Here is a 15170-nt window from a genome sequence, read left to right as displayed (position 1 = left end):
AATGTCCATCCTGCAACCTGCAATTATTCAACAGAAATTAAGTTTATTTTTCTTTTTCTCTTTTATTCTTTCTTTTTCTCTTTTTTTTTGAAAACAACTAGGGTGCCTCATGGAGGTTTTCACCCTAATTGCTTGCCCTGGGCACCTCCAAGGGAGGTTTTCACCTAGGGATCTTATTCTCTTTTTCTTTTCTCTTCTTTCCAACCCATTGACCGCCTCATGGAGGTTTTCAATCAATGAGCCAATCTGAGGCGCCTCCGAGGAGGTTTTCACCTTAGATTTTTATTTTCCTCTTATTTTCATTTTTTTCTTTTTTTCTTTTTTTCTTTTCTCCTTTTTTTTCTACCCTACCCTACTTGGAAAACAAAATCATTTTCAAGTATAAGAACACTTCCAATGGAGCCATGTGAACATCGAGAGGATAGACAAAATGATGTGGAGGCTTGAAATGCATGCTCTGACAGGTATCCGAATTTTAGAGACCAGATGATTTGACTTTGAAGGGATCAAACATAGCTAAGAAAGAGAGTACTGCTGCAACTTAGTGACTGTCTAGAACCATATCTCAACATAGCTTTGATATCCTTGGTCCTTTTGCTGATCTAGATCATTCTTCATGTCACCTTCTACCATGACCTCCTCATCTTCCTCTTTTTGCTGATTTTTCTCTTGAATACATGGAGGATTTGATGGTAACCATGAGGAAACTCTCTCAATCTCTGATTTTGTTGTATTCTCTTCATCAAGTGCAGCCCATGGTTCTTTGATCTCCTCTTCTGCATCTTCTTCTACTGGATGTGGTCCTTCAATGATATCAATATAATCTCTTTCTTGCAATACTCCTCCTGAGCTATGGTGAATATCATTGAGCTCAAAAGGAGTTGTTTGGAAATGTTGTGCCTCATCATTGTAATTGGGTTGAGCTACTCCAATGTGCGGGTTTGGGAATGGTGGTACGGTTAGTTGAGTGGGGGTGTATATTTGAGATGGATGTGGATGGAGTTGTAGCTGGGCAGGTGGTTTCCCACTATATACTTGCTGAGCCTGCCTATTATTTAGGTTCGAGTTCAGTTGAGCAAGAATTTGGGGCTGCCTTGGTGGAGCACGAGGCGATGGTTGCGGTTGAGCAGGTGGTGGAGGAAAATGAGCGAGAGGAGTGTTGTACTGGGGCCTCCACCCCTAATGAGGTGCATTCCACTGAGGTTGTGGCTGAGCGTAGGGGTGAAATGGATGAGCAGCTAGTTGGGCATAATATGGAGATGTGAAGGACCAAGGAGGAGGTGTGGACCAGGAAGGATGAGCACAGGGACCCCAAGAAGGCATGGAAGTGGCTTGATATGGGTTGTAATAGGTCTGGGATGTCCCTTGCATTCCCTACTGGTAATGTATGGGTCCATGTGGCCTCTTTTGGTTCATACAATAGAGTGGTTCAAAGGTTCCTTTGGCCCTCTGATATGTAGTTTTAATTCCCGGCAAGGAAGGGCACTGGTTCGTAGGATGGTCTTTTTCACAGGAAAAGCACACTTCTATAGAGCGCAATGGACATTCGTTCCTAGGATGCTTTCTAGTGCACCTTGGACAAAAGATGGCCAAATCCCTCTCGGCTTCCTCTCGATATCTTTTGATATGCATGGCAAGCATCTGCCTCACCTTGCTCTTGCAATCTTCCCACATGTCTCCAATTTCACCTTCAATGGATGAGTTGGAAGAAAAGATACTGCTCCCAACATATCTGTTTTCAGCCATTTGCTCTAGAAGAATGGTTTCTTCTTCTTCTCCCCTAGAGGTTCTTCAAATATGTCTTATTGTCCACCTAAGGGTTCTTCTTAATCACCGCCATCGAAGAAGAGAGAAGGTTGGCTGTGTGATGCAGAGGGGGTGTTGTGCAAATATTTTTCTGACTTATCTCTACTCCTACAAGGCATGAAAGGAAATCTTTTTGGTTGATTTTTGTTTTTTTTTCTACTTGTACCTGCAAAACTAAAATAAATTGAACTGCAACTAACTAAAATCTATCTTACTGAAATGAAAATGCAGAATTGAAATGAAAGTAGGAAAGCACTAATCTATATTGCTGAAATGAAATTGCAGAAATGAAATGCTAAGCTACGCTTGCAGAATGGAAATTGCAGAACTAAAATGCTATTCTGTGCTTGCATAATTGAAATTATGTAATTGAAATGCTAATCTATGAAAGAAGAAAATATCTAATCTACGCTTGCTGAAATGAAATGAAAGAAGGAAATGTCTAATCTACTTTTTTGGAAATGAAATTGCAGAATGGAAATGAAACATCTACTCAACCCTTGCGGAAGTAAACTACTTAGTAGAAGGTTTAGTAGAAAATAGAACAAAATAAGAAATCACCAATACTTTGATGCTTCCCCAGCAACGGTGCCAAAAATATGGTGGGCTCTAGTATTGCAGCAATGATGTTGCAACTCCTATGACTCCCTTCTTTACTTTTATCAACTTGGTAGTTCGTAACAAACTTGGAAGTGACGGTGCTATATGCACAAGTACTAGCTCTTACTACCGGCTGCCAGTTGATCAACTGGCATAAATTCGCTAGGAGCTTAAGCCAACTTCTATGAGTTCTTAGAAGAATTTTTAACTGTGATAAACGAAAGTTAACTCAAAAGAGGCTAATCTACTTGCAGAAAGAAGCTGAAAGCTGAAAGGAAATGCAAACCCTAGTTTTACCGACTAACCCTACTGGTGCAAGAAAAGAGATGAAAGCTGCTGAAATGGATGCCGTTGACTCTTGGAAAGGTAAAATGCATGTGACTAAGCTACTTCTGAAGTAAAATATGGAAAAAGCATCTTTTTATATTTTTGAGTAAGTTGGCAGAATTATTATGCATGTGCTTTAACTGTTTTTGACTGTGCAGAGGTTGATTGGTGAAATGAAATGGAGTGGGTGCTTTTAGGAGGTTGCGAAGGTGAGAAGAGAGCCTAAGGGGTCCCTAGCACCCTTCCAGAGAGTTTCACAGTGATCATATCTCGAAAGACTACTCTCATGAGCTTCTACAGGATGTTCTACAGGAAGATCCGAAAGAGGATTTTGGAGGGTTGATGGTGGAAAAATGGTGGGAAAGTGGAAATGGAGGTTGGATAAGGATGTTAAGGGGTCTAGGACCTGGTGAATGAGGCTAAGGAGTGATTAAGGTGATTGGATTTGTTCAAGGATGGAGGGAGCAATGATGCACAAGAATGTAGAAATTAGGGCAAAGTGGGAAAATGTGCAAATGAAGGGAAGGAATCTTGGATTAGGGGTTGGAGCAAGTTGTATGATGGAGGAAGGGTAGATAGGGATGTATCATTGGTGCTCTACACACTATTTTCCAAAACTGATCGAACAAAGTCTGAAAAAAACAGATATCTATCTATTTTGACCTAATTTGACCTAAAACCAAAAAACATGATGAACAGAAGTTTATAGACGGGAAATCATGCAAGATAACTATGGAAACTAAGCAAGGACAGATATAAACATGCAAGTATGACTGGTATCAACTTTCCTAACTAAAAATCTAACACTAGCAATTGCATGAAGAGGCAAAAACAGTGTTTTTGTGGCAGTAAGTATGCCTTGGTCTCAGCTCATGGTCCCAAGGAGGGAGAGATGAGATCAAGTATTGCTTGATGGCCTTTTTTCAGATCTTTTCTTTTACCAAATTGTCAAATCAACCTGAAGCATGAAAAGCTACTCTAACCATCAAAAACAACCTAAGCAGCAAATAACAATGTAAACTTTGAAACGGGAACTGATACTGTTACCCGTTTCGTAGAGATAGCAAAAAAATGACCCGATTTTCAAAAGTGGTGATGCAGAATACACATGTTTATTTTAGAACATGGTTTTTGGAACTTTAATTTTTTTCATGTGCATTAAGTTTTAGAATGGTAGTGAATGGTAGTGATTTTCATGCTGATTTAAAAAAGTGGTTATTCGGCATCGCACCCTTTTTTTAAAAGACCTATTTTTTGACTTTAAATTTTTTTATTGTATGGAATGTAAATAATTATTTTTTAAAATTAATAATTTTGGAAGTGGTCTTCTTCTTCATATTATCTTGTTTTTAATTTTTTTTGTAGTGAGGTTTTTATTGTTTTGCATATTTAAAGAAGAATGTCGATATTTTGCATTTTCGATATTCTACATATTTATACATTGTTAATTAAATTTTCAATCCAAATGAAATAATTGTCTGTAAAAAATAAATATAAAAAAAATATATAAAAAAAAAGAAAAATAAAAAATAAAAAATGTTAAAAAAATTATCTCATAAACCCTAAATGAATTTGAAAAAAATAAAAAAATAAAAGAAAAAATATCTCTCTCTCTCTCTCTCTCTCTCTCTCTCTCTATATATATATATATATATATATAAAATTAAGTAAGTAAAAATAGAGAAATTAAGAAAAAACATTAGCAAAACTAGGGAAAAAAATAAAAAAATTAAAAACAAACTAGTTTAAAAAAAAAATAGAAAATTAACGAAAAAATGAAAAAACTAGTAAAATTAATATTTAAAAAAACAAAAATAAAATCAAATTATAAAAAAAAACCCCAAAAAATATTAAAATGGCGGAAAATATATGTCTTTTCAAATGAAAAAATAAATAAAAAATAAAAAAAACATTTACAATTTATCAAAAAAATACCTATTTTTGATTTTTTTTTAAATTCAAATTATAAAGAAAAAAAAAAAAAAACAAAACAAAACAAAAAAAAAAATTAAAATTATATAAAAAAAAAAAACCCAAAAAATGCATATTTTTTATTTTTTGATTTTTTTATAAGTTAATAATAATTATTTTTTTTAAAACTAACATTTTTATTTAAAAAAAATAAAAATAAAAATTAATTTTTTTTTAAACAAACCGTTTTTTTAAATTAAAAAAATCATTATTTTTTTTTAAACAAACTTTTTTTTTAATTAAAAAAACTATAATTTTTTTTAAACATTAAAATTTTTAAATAAACATTATAATTATAATTTTTATTAAACAAACTTTTTTTTTAATTAAAAAAATTATAATTTTTTTTTTTAATTTTCATATTTAAAAAAATTAAATTAAAAAATTCTTTTAACGGAATTTTTCTTTTTTTATTAAAAAAAATTAATTTTTTTGGGCGCCGCCCCCCGGCCGCCCGTGGTGGCGCAGCCGTGGGCGGAGGGCCTGCCCGCAGGCACCTCCGCCCACGGCCGCGCCACCACGGGCGGCCGGGGGGTGGGGGGTCGATTCCCGGAATCGACCCCCCACCCCATGCCTCCCGTGGTGGCGCGACCGTGGGTGGAGGTGCCTGTTAACTATTTCTATTTTTAAATTTAAAAAAAAAATGTTTAAAAAAAATTATAAAAAAAAAAAGTTTGTTTAAAAAAAAATTAATTTTAATTTTAATTTTTTTTTAAATAAAAAGGTTAGGTTTAAAAAAAATTCCGTTAAAAAAAAATAATTAAATTTTAATTTTTTTTTTGTAATAATTTTTTTTTAATTTTAAATTAAAAAATTAATTTTTTTTTGAAAAAAAATTGAAATGTTTTTTATTATTTGTATTTTAAAATAAATAAAAAAAATGTTTAAAAAAAAGATTGTTTAAAATAAAGTTTGAATTTAATTTTTTGTTTTTCCTTTTTTAAAATAAAAATAGTAGGTTTAATAAAAAATAATTAGTTTTTTTTTTTTTTTAATAAAAAATATGCATTCTTTGGGTGTTTTTTTTTTATAATTTGATTTTTTTTTTTTTTTTAATATTAATTTCACTAGTTTTTTAATTTCTTTTCGTTAATTTTCTAAATTTTTTTTAAAACTAGTTTATTTTTAATTTCTTTTTCTTTTTTTTCCCAGTTTTTGCTAATGTTTTTTTTTTAATTTCTCTGTTTTTACTTACTTAATTATATATATATATATATATATATATATATATATATATTTTCCAAATTCTTTTTCGATTTGTGAGATAATTTTTTTTTTTAACTTTTTTTATTTTTTACTTTTGTTAATTTTCTATTTTTTTTAAATCTAGTTTTTTTTAATTTTTTTTGTTTTTTCTTAATTTTTTTTTTCTATTTTTACCTACTTAATTCTTAGTTTTTTTAAATGTTTTTTTGTTTCTTTTCCGTATTTTTTTTTTCTTTTGCCAATTTTTTGATGGTTTTTTTTTTATTTTTTTTTATTTTTTTTTATTTTCACTATTTATTTGTTTATAATTTATAATTTTTTTAGTTTTTTAATTTTTACCATTAATTTTTATTTTATTTTTACATTTTTATGATCGATATTTTTTTTTTTATATTTGATTTTTTTTAAGTTTTAAATTTTTATTTTGTGTTTTGTTTTTATTATATATCTTAATTTATGTTTTGTTATATTTTTAAACTTTTTTTTTTGTTTTGTGTTTTTTCATTGTTTTAATTTTATTTTATGTTTTCATTATTTTTTTAAAATTTAATGTTTTTCGGGGTCATGAAAAAATATTTTACACCATTATTTCGAAATGTTGAAATTTTACGTTCGAAAAAAAAAAGTGCTCTTCCAGATCAACACTATTCGTTTTGAGGGTCTTTTTTGGATAATTTTTGTGCAAAAAATTGGTTTTCACCACCATTTTTAAAACATGTTGAAAATTTATCCAAGAAAAAAATAGATGTTATTCCAGCATCAACACTTTTCGTTTTTAGCACTGTTTTTGATGTTTTTTTGGGGTTTTTTGGCCAGAGTTCCCGTTTTGAGTTTATAGTTCCCGTTTCAAAGTTTACATTGTTAAATCAAGATATTAACCTAAATAACAGAATTTATTCTATGAATGCAGCAAAGACACATAAAAGTACATAAAGGAGGTATTGGCGCTTGGGTTGGGCCCAACCCCAAGAGCTACAACGTCCTAAGAAAGATTAGAGCTGGTGCAAAGATGGATTCCTCTTTATTGATCAAAAAATAATAATTACATCCCAAAAAATGTCTACAAGAAAAGCTTGAAAATGTGTTGATACAGAGCTGCACTAAAGTGTGAAAATAGACTAACAAAATGACTAACCTACTGACTAAAATCTAAATACAAGCTGACTAACATCTGACTAACTAAATTTAGGCCCTAAGCCTTCTTATTTATACAAATTAAGGACCCAGATAGTCCTCCTAAACTTTAGGAACTCGGCTGCCAAAACTTGCAGTTAACAGTAGTCCTACTTGACTTGCTTGGCTGCCCCTTATGATCTGAGTTTTTGATGGAAAATTCGAGGTAAGGGCTCATAAATGAACGAGACACCTTCCTACAAATCCTCCCCCTTGTTCTTCCATGAATTTGGTTGCCAAGTGCTCATTAAACCTTTGATTTTGTCTCAAAATTAACCAAAAATCTGCATAAAGCACACATTAGACTTTTTGGCATAATGACTAATCCAATTCACTCTATTAGCATAAATATAATCAAAAAAATGCAATAAACTAATGAAAATGGTGGATTAATTCGAATTAGGAGGCCGAATGTGCCCATATAATTACCCATTTCTGGAGCTCATCACCTGCCAAGCCCCTATTTCCTTGTGTAATTCTTAGGATGAATAACCTTTATTTAAAGGGAATTCATACTTATAAAACTGCACAATCCAAACATAGGTCCTTCTCTGATTGCATGCATGATATTTACAACTCACTAAATCATACAACTGATAGTACATTGTCCCTGTGCTTTAGTCTCAAGTGGGTATTTCTCTGAACTGACAGGCATGAGTTTTTCATAAGGGAATATTTAGTTAACTAGAGTAACACTTGTGGATGCACCACTGCACCAATTGACTGTTAGTCCTATATTAGTTCCACAAACACTTAGAACTAATTTAACTGATCATAACTTAGTAAACTGAGTTATCGAATTACATCTCAATTTAAAATCATACTGGACCCCTAAAATTTAGGGAGAACATATACATGACTACAAAAATACTTCCTACTCAAAATTCCTAAGATAATTATGTTAATTAAACTTAATTAACTATTTACAAGTTGCCATGATAATAGAATTCAATTTTAATTCATAGTTTAATTCAAGGACAATTTAAATTGGAATTTCTTGTTGCCATTTCTCAACACTCCCTCTCAACAAGAAAGGGATTATCAGCTACCCTGATCCTGTCTCTGTGATACTCGAATTTACATCTTAACAATGCCTTTGTCAAAATTTCAACATCTTGATCCTTCGTGGGAATGTACTCTAACAACATGATCTGCCTCAATACACAATCTCTAAGATGATGATATCAAATATCAATGTGCTTCGACCTATCATTGAAAACTATATTTTCAGAGAGTTTGATACAAACATGATTACTACAGTTAATCATTGGCAGATCCATCTACTGACCAAACAAACCAACCAGGATCTTCCTCATCCAGATGGCCTCACATGCTACCTAACTTGCAGCCATGTACTCTTCCTCTGCCGAATTGAGTAAAACTGAACTATGTTTCCTATTGTACACCTCTTCCTGAATCATTCCATTAAGGAAGGTTGTCTTAACATCCATATGACGTATCTTCCAACCCATCTACGTTGATAGTGCCAATATATATCTGATTGATTAGTACCTTGAAACAAGAGTAAAGGTCTCATCATAGTCAATCTCCTCTACTTGTGAAAATCCACAGGCCACAAATCTAGGCTTATGCCTATCCACTACCATCTACAGCTTGCTTTACCTTGTAAAGCCAATGACAGCCCACCACAACTTTATCCTCCAGTCTCGTGACCACATCCCAAACATTGTTACAAACTATGGAGTCATCCTCCTTCGCCATGGCATCACTCCAAATCGGATGCTAAATTGCTTCCTCAAAGGAATATGGCTCCGTCACAACACATCCACTCATAAGAGACATGTATCTAGTGTACCTGTCAAGTGAAATTCTCTATCTGTGTTGCGATTTGGGTGCTCCCACATCCTCTCTACCATCCAACAACAATTTATCTGCCTCTCTATTGTGCTTTCTCCCATATTTGGAAGACTCTTCCTATCTTGATGTCTCCATTTCTGGATCCTCTTCATGTGGTTGCTCCACATCAATCTGAGAGTCCTAAACCTTAGGATCTAAAAGCTCCTTGGTCGCATGTAGTTGAAACTCCCTCTAAAGGGAAACTCTCATGGCCTTCTCCTAATTGAATTTGACATCCCTGCAAACCATTATCATCTTGCTACAGCCGATAGTTGTGAGGTCTATCATTGTACCCCACAAATATCCCCAAATCAGTTTTCAGCTCAAGCTTCTTTCATACATCTTTGGTCACATGGCAATATACTGATGACATAAAAATCTTGAAGTGACTATGACACAACCAGTTCCCTCTGCGGACAGAGGCAAACCCTCTAGCCCTAGAATGGGTTTAGTCACAATAAAGACAATACCAAAGCAAATTTCATTAGAAAGTTGATGTCATGAAGGCATACCTTCAAATCATCGTTCGGTGAAGTCCCTGTTGTGTTGCTCCAGCTCTCATTCTTCTAATCACTTGTACCTAAAAATAACATGTAGACAACCATCATGAATGTAATAGAAAATGACAAAACAATCTACTTAAAGAGTCAAGGAGCTTCAAGCTATTGATATGCGATTCAACATACGATATAGGAAACAAGCCATTGATTTGTATTACTGTAAATCGAAGTAAAAATTACAACCAAGCCTTGACGTCATAAGTCTCCTTGAAGGGTCCCATCAGCATGTCTTTGCAAGCATTCACTCATGAACTATCTCCGAAAAGGATGAATGACTCTTCCTCCTATCAAAAAGGTTGATGCTAGAAAACTCTTACAATCAAGCCAACTCTACTCAAACATATCCCAAACCGAGTGACACAAGAGGCTACTCTAGCAAAACTCTCTACCTCTACTCCTCAATCCTTGAACTCTGAAGCTACGAAATTACATCCAGTTCCATTTGGCTAGATGATCTCAGTCATGAAGGAGGTATTTATAGGAGGGTGGGCTTCCATAAGAGATGGGAGAAGGAGCTTGTCCCTTTGGGAAGTTGTACAAAAGGTGGAACAACTATCTCAAAGGAGAGAGGTGAGCTCATCTGACCCAACAACTAACCCTAGGATCGCCCATGAAGTTGTTACACTTCGAAGCTTTGACGATTTGTTTAAAAAAACATTCAAAAAGTAGCTCTTCGTGGGTGCAACATAAAGATAGAGTGACGACTTCAGTAGGACTAGTGCAAACTTGGCCATCTTCGTGGGTGTAACAATAGATGATCCATGATGACCCAAAAACTTAGGTAAAAAAGGGTTTGGTCCAGGAGTAGTGAACTGAGGTATTCTTCTTAAGATTACAATGAAGACATTGATACATAATTTGCAACATGAAACAAGGTAGATGTCAATGATATGGACTGACAGTGTCCAGGATTAGGGAATGCGGGGTCGGTGACAAATTACTATGTAACAGATTCCCCCTAAAGCATGAAGGCTGAGAGAGTGGGAGGGGTGAAATGCTTTAGAAATCCATAACTAAAACAGAACACCATTGCGAAGAACCTGCAAACGCAAGTACAACTGATATCTCTGATACATGAGTGCATAGTGAAAGGAAATACATGTGTATAAGGCATGGATATATCCATCCAGAAGATAAACATAAATGGTCTTGTGGTATGGATATAGCCATCCAATCAGAAGGACCATATAACAAACTCATGTATGGTCATAGCCATCCAATCAAAAGAGTCATGTGTACAATCATGAATCAGTGCACACAATCTGGACTCGTGTAATATGAGCCCAGGGTCTTGAATCCCAACCCAATCATGGTACAAATTTGAATATGCAAATAGATGTGTTGAAGTTGAGCATACTAGAAAATCACTTGATTACTAGCCAATGATGTAAACTATTAACAAGCATGAGAGAGACCACCAGTAATGTCAATGGTTCTCAAGGTACAGCTAGTACAAGCCACGAAGTGTGAAGAATGATCTGAAGTTGAACACTTGTGAAATCACCCGATCAAAGGCCAATAATGAAAGTCTGTCATCGAATGCAAAGAACTTTCCATTAAGGCATGAAAGCTCCAAGGTACCAGAAAGGAGTCTGTAGATCAACTTCCCAGATAATGAGCTGAAGTCAACAGGAAGTGATCAGTCGACAGGAAGTGATCAGTCGAAGGAGGGCCATAATGTTTCCCACATCATCGACATGAGACAAAGGAACAAGATGAGGTGGATGAGACAAAGAATCAGAGGAAGGTGTGTAAGGATACAAACTATAGAAGGATTAAGCTCTTGAACATATTGGCGAGGCAACTTCGGAGTTTGTCTTTATTTTGGTACCAAGGGATCAAAAGTCATGATGATGCAACAAGGACAAGATGGAATGAGGCAAAAGGGATAGCCCAAAACCTGGAAGGCCATTGATAAAGTGAGGAGATCCCAACCCGACACGAAATAGAAGGAGTGTCGATGTCCAAGAGCGACAAGTTACTGTAACAAGTAATACAACCAACGTAATGCTTCCAAAATTTTCCCCACCATTTCTAGTGAGTACCCAAATTATTTTTGAAACACAAGCTTGAAGACGATAGCATATGCTTGTAATTTAAGTTTTTCCTTCAGACAAATCTGACCTAGTAATTTTTAACGAGCCCTAGGAAGAAGAAGATCGGTCTCGTCACACCTGTTTTAGAAACAGGTACGACGAGCGCTGAGAACCAAAATTCCTCAAAATTTAAGCCATTTGAAGTGGTTTTAAGCATGATTATGGTACTTACAATTACATATTAGTGTGTTTGCTGAGAGAAAATCATAATGATCGAATGGAAAGAGTAGGAACATAGCAGCGATGATGAATTGGCCATGGGGGATCCAAATTGTTCGGATGTGTTCAGAAATTGCAGGCTCCTAGAATTCTTCATGGTGTCATGCTTAAGAGCACAACCCAATCTACTCCAGTACCTGATTGGAGCATGGGATCTGAATGAAGGGAAATTCAACATCCAGGGATAGGAGTTAGAAATCAATGCCTCTTATATCTATTTCCTAACAGGTTATCACGGAGGGGAGAAAGACCCCGAATGACAGGGACCCGAATCACCATAGAAACCATGGACATGCTTATTGGAAGATTGTGTCCTGAGGTGGATAAGTCAGACAAGGGAGGAAAACTCAAGATTGCAACAGTTGCTAACTTGTCTCTTCGAGTTATCCTCTCCACCATCACTAGCGCAGCCGGTTCACAGGCCCCACACGAGGCCACCAAAACCCAACTCTAGTTGGCAACCCACTGCTTGAACCTCACTATATTTAACTGGGCTGAGGTGGTATCAGATAACCTAAAACGACAATTGAAAAAGTGCCGACGGGGGGATACCAAATAGTTTGGGTATGAGTCCATTCTCGTACTGTTCATCCTTGAGCAGCTTCCCATCTTCTAGAGACAGGAAATGGTTGTGGCATGGCCACCACCATGGGAGCTATAGATTACTTAGTGGGCAATGTTGATGCCTCGAGGAGGTGGTGGTCAACATATGGAATGGAGACCTGAGTTCTTCCAGTGGTTGGATCGCTAACTTGTCATGGTAGAGGACTGGCCATATATCGATATTGACCTTAGAGGTGATCGAGATCTAGTACTCCCCCCTGGGGAACACTAGGATGATAGAGGCAATAAATTCATTTTTTAATTTTTAAAGATTTTTGTAATTTTTATTATTTTATATATATGTCCTAATCTTTATGGTTCAATCTTACATATGTTGGACTAAAAAGACATGCAAGTTTGTCTTCGATTGCTCAAAGAGTTGAGTGGGAGTTCGAGATCCTGCTTCCTGGCAGAGATGTAAAGGATGAGATCGCCTGTGACCTGGAGGGTTTGAGAAAAGGGATCCCAGATTATGCGAGATTCGAGGATGTCCCTCAATAGTACCAGCGACACACAGCAGGGGTGTCAACTAGGATTCACTGACTACTTAGACGTGTTTTCTGAGCAGTTGTGTGCTATAGAGAGCATCACATGGATTATACCCCTAGGTTTTTTCTACAATTTTGAGACATATGTTGCCTCATGATGTAATCTAAACACATATTTTTTGGGCACCATGATGTGGAACACTTGATATATATATATATATATATATATATATATATATATATACCTATTTTTTGTTGTATCAACTTATTATGTCGTAACATTTACTTTTACAAATGTCGCAAATGTCTATCTAACACATGATTTGCCAATGCATCTGTTAACGTATTTAGTATTCTAGGAATATGTTGATATGTGATGTAACCAAAATTCCTTTCCAATGAATGAACACGTAAATACAATCTTAAAATCTGAGGGTTTCTAATATAATAACACCCGTTGAGTTGAAGAACAACAAGTTGTGAATCAAGATTTGTGATCAAGGTGCGAATATTCTGGGCAATAACCTCAGTCAGTAGCTCAATGAATGCGCTATATTAAATGACATTGTTCATAGTACATCCTAGACAAACACCTTGAAGATCTACCAACTCATCGTGAGGATCATAGATAACCCATGTCGTGGAGGAAAGATTTCGAGTACTGTGACAAGCACCATCAGTGAAACCGGCATAAGGTGTGACAAACATCTACATAAGAAGCAAAATGACACCATAAGTGAAAAATTCTTACACACCAAGGAAAACATGTACAAAATAAAAAACATGCTTATGTACATAGAAATGCACAAAAGACTCATGCATAATATTTCTTGAGATAAAGCCCATTCCAGGGCTTATCTAAAGGATTGCCTTCATAATCAATCAGCTCATAGACACCTTTTTTTAAAACATGTTTTACAATATAGGGCTCGTGCCACATGGGTTCAAATTTTCCTACCCCCAGCTTATCATGAGCTTGATTATACAATAGGAGCAAATCTCATTCAATGAAGGAACGCAGGTTGACTGTCTGATCGAAGTGACTTTTCACTTGCTTATTTTGTGCTTCAATAACCAATGAAGCAAGTCGACGAGTCTCATCAATTCGTTCTAAATAAAGAAGACATTCTTCCACCGAAGTGGTATTCGACAGTAATTGGATAGCTAACTTAAGAGAAGGAATTTCACATTCAATTGGAAGGGTAGTTTCCAGACCATAAACAAGCTGAAATGGTGTAAATTCGTTAGCATCCTTAACCAAGGTATAATAGGCCTATAGACCGGAAAACAACATCAAATGTTAATTGGACCTGTGCATTCCAATGGTACGCTAAAGCATGGTGACCAACACTTTGTTCACTACTTCAACTTGGCCATTGGAATAGGGGTAATATGGCATCGAACTATTGTGACACAAAGCCAATTGGGTTGTCAACTCAGTCATCATATAATTATGAAAATAAGAACCATGATCAGTAACGATAGCATGAGGGACTTTGAACCTGGTAATCACATGATTGAATAGAAATTTCATAGTTGTGTTATCGTCATTAGTCAATGTAGGCATCGCTTCGATCCATTTCGTAAATTAATCAACGACAACAATGATATACCCATGCCCCCTAGTCGAGCGAGTGTTATAGGTCATAAAATCAATGCCCCATTTAGCAAGATGGCGAACAATAACAATAGGATGCAAAATAGAAGGCGGTGCATGCATCTTGAACTGGTAAATTTGACATGCGTGACAGGAGTGGACGGCAAGAATGTAATCCTTGAAAATGGATGGCCAAAAATAACCAACACGAAGGATATTCTGAGTAGTAGAATAACCAGACATATGACCACCATAGGCACAAGAGTGACAATCATTTAAAACTTTCTCAGCTTCCTCGAGAGTTAAACAACAATGGAGAACAAAATCAATACCGACATGATACAACATGTCTCCAATAATACGATATGGCTGAGAATGATGGCGAATGTGTCGCCAAGCATCCTTAGACAAGTCTGAGTGAAATGAAGACATCTGGAGGTAAACAATAATGTCACCATACCAGGGATCGAGAGTACTAACCAAGAAGATCGTGTCGTTTGGAATGCTATCCTCTATCCGAGAGGGAGCAGAAGTAGATGGTAACGAGCAAATCAACTTAGCAAAAACTAGTGAGTTCTTAGATTTGGTAGTAGTGAACTCCAAATCAAACTCCTAGAGGATAACAATCCATTTGGCGTATTTTCCACCTAGTAATTGTCGTGATAGA

The sequence above is a fragment of the Pinus tabuliformis genome, chromosome X, assembly GCF_031772625.1.
Source record: "Pinus tabuliformis cultivar Carrire ecotype Pingquan chromosome X, CPIR1, whole genome shotgun sequence".
Taxonomy (NCBI): domain Eukaryota; kingdom Viridiplantae; phylum Streptophyta; class Pinopsida; order Pinales; family Pinaceae; genus Pinus; species Pinus tabuliformis.
Note: the sequence above shows the minus strand (reverse complement) of the source record.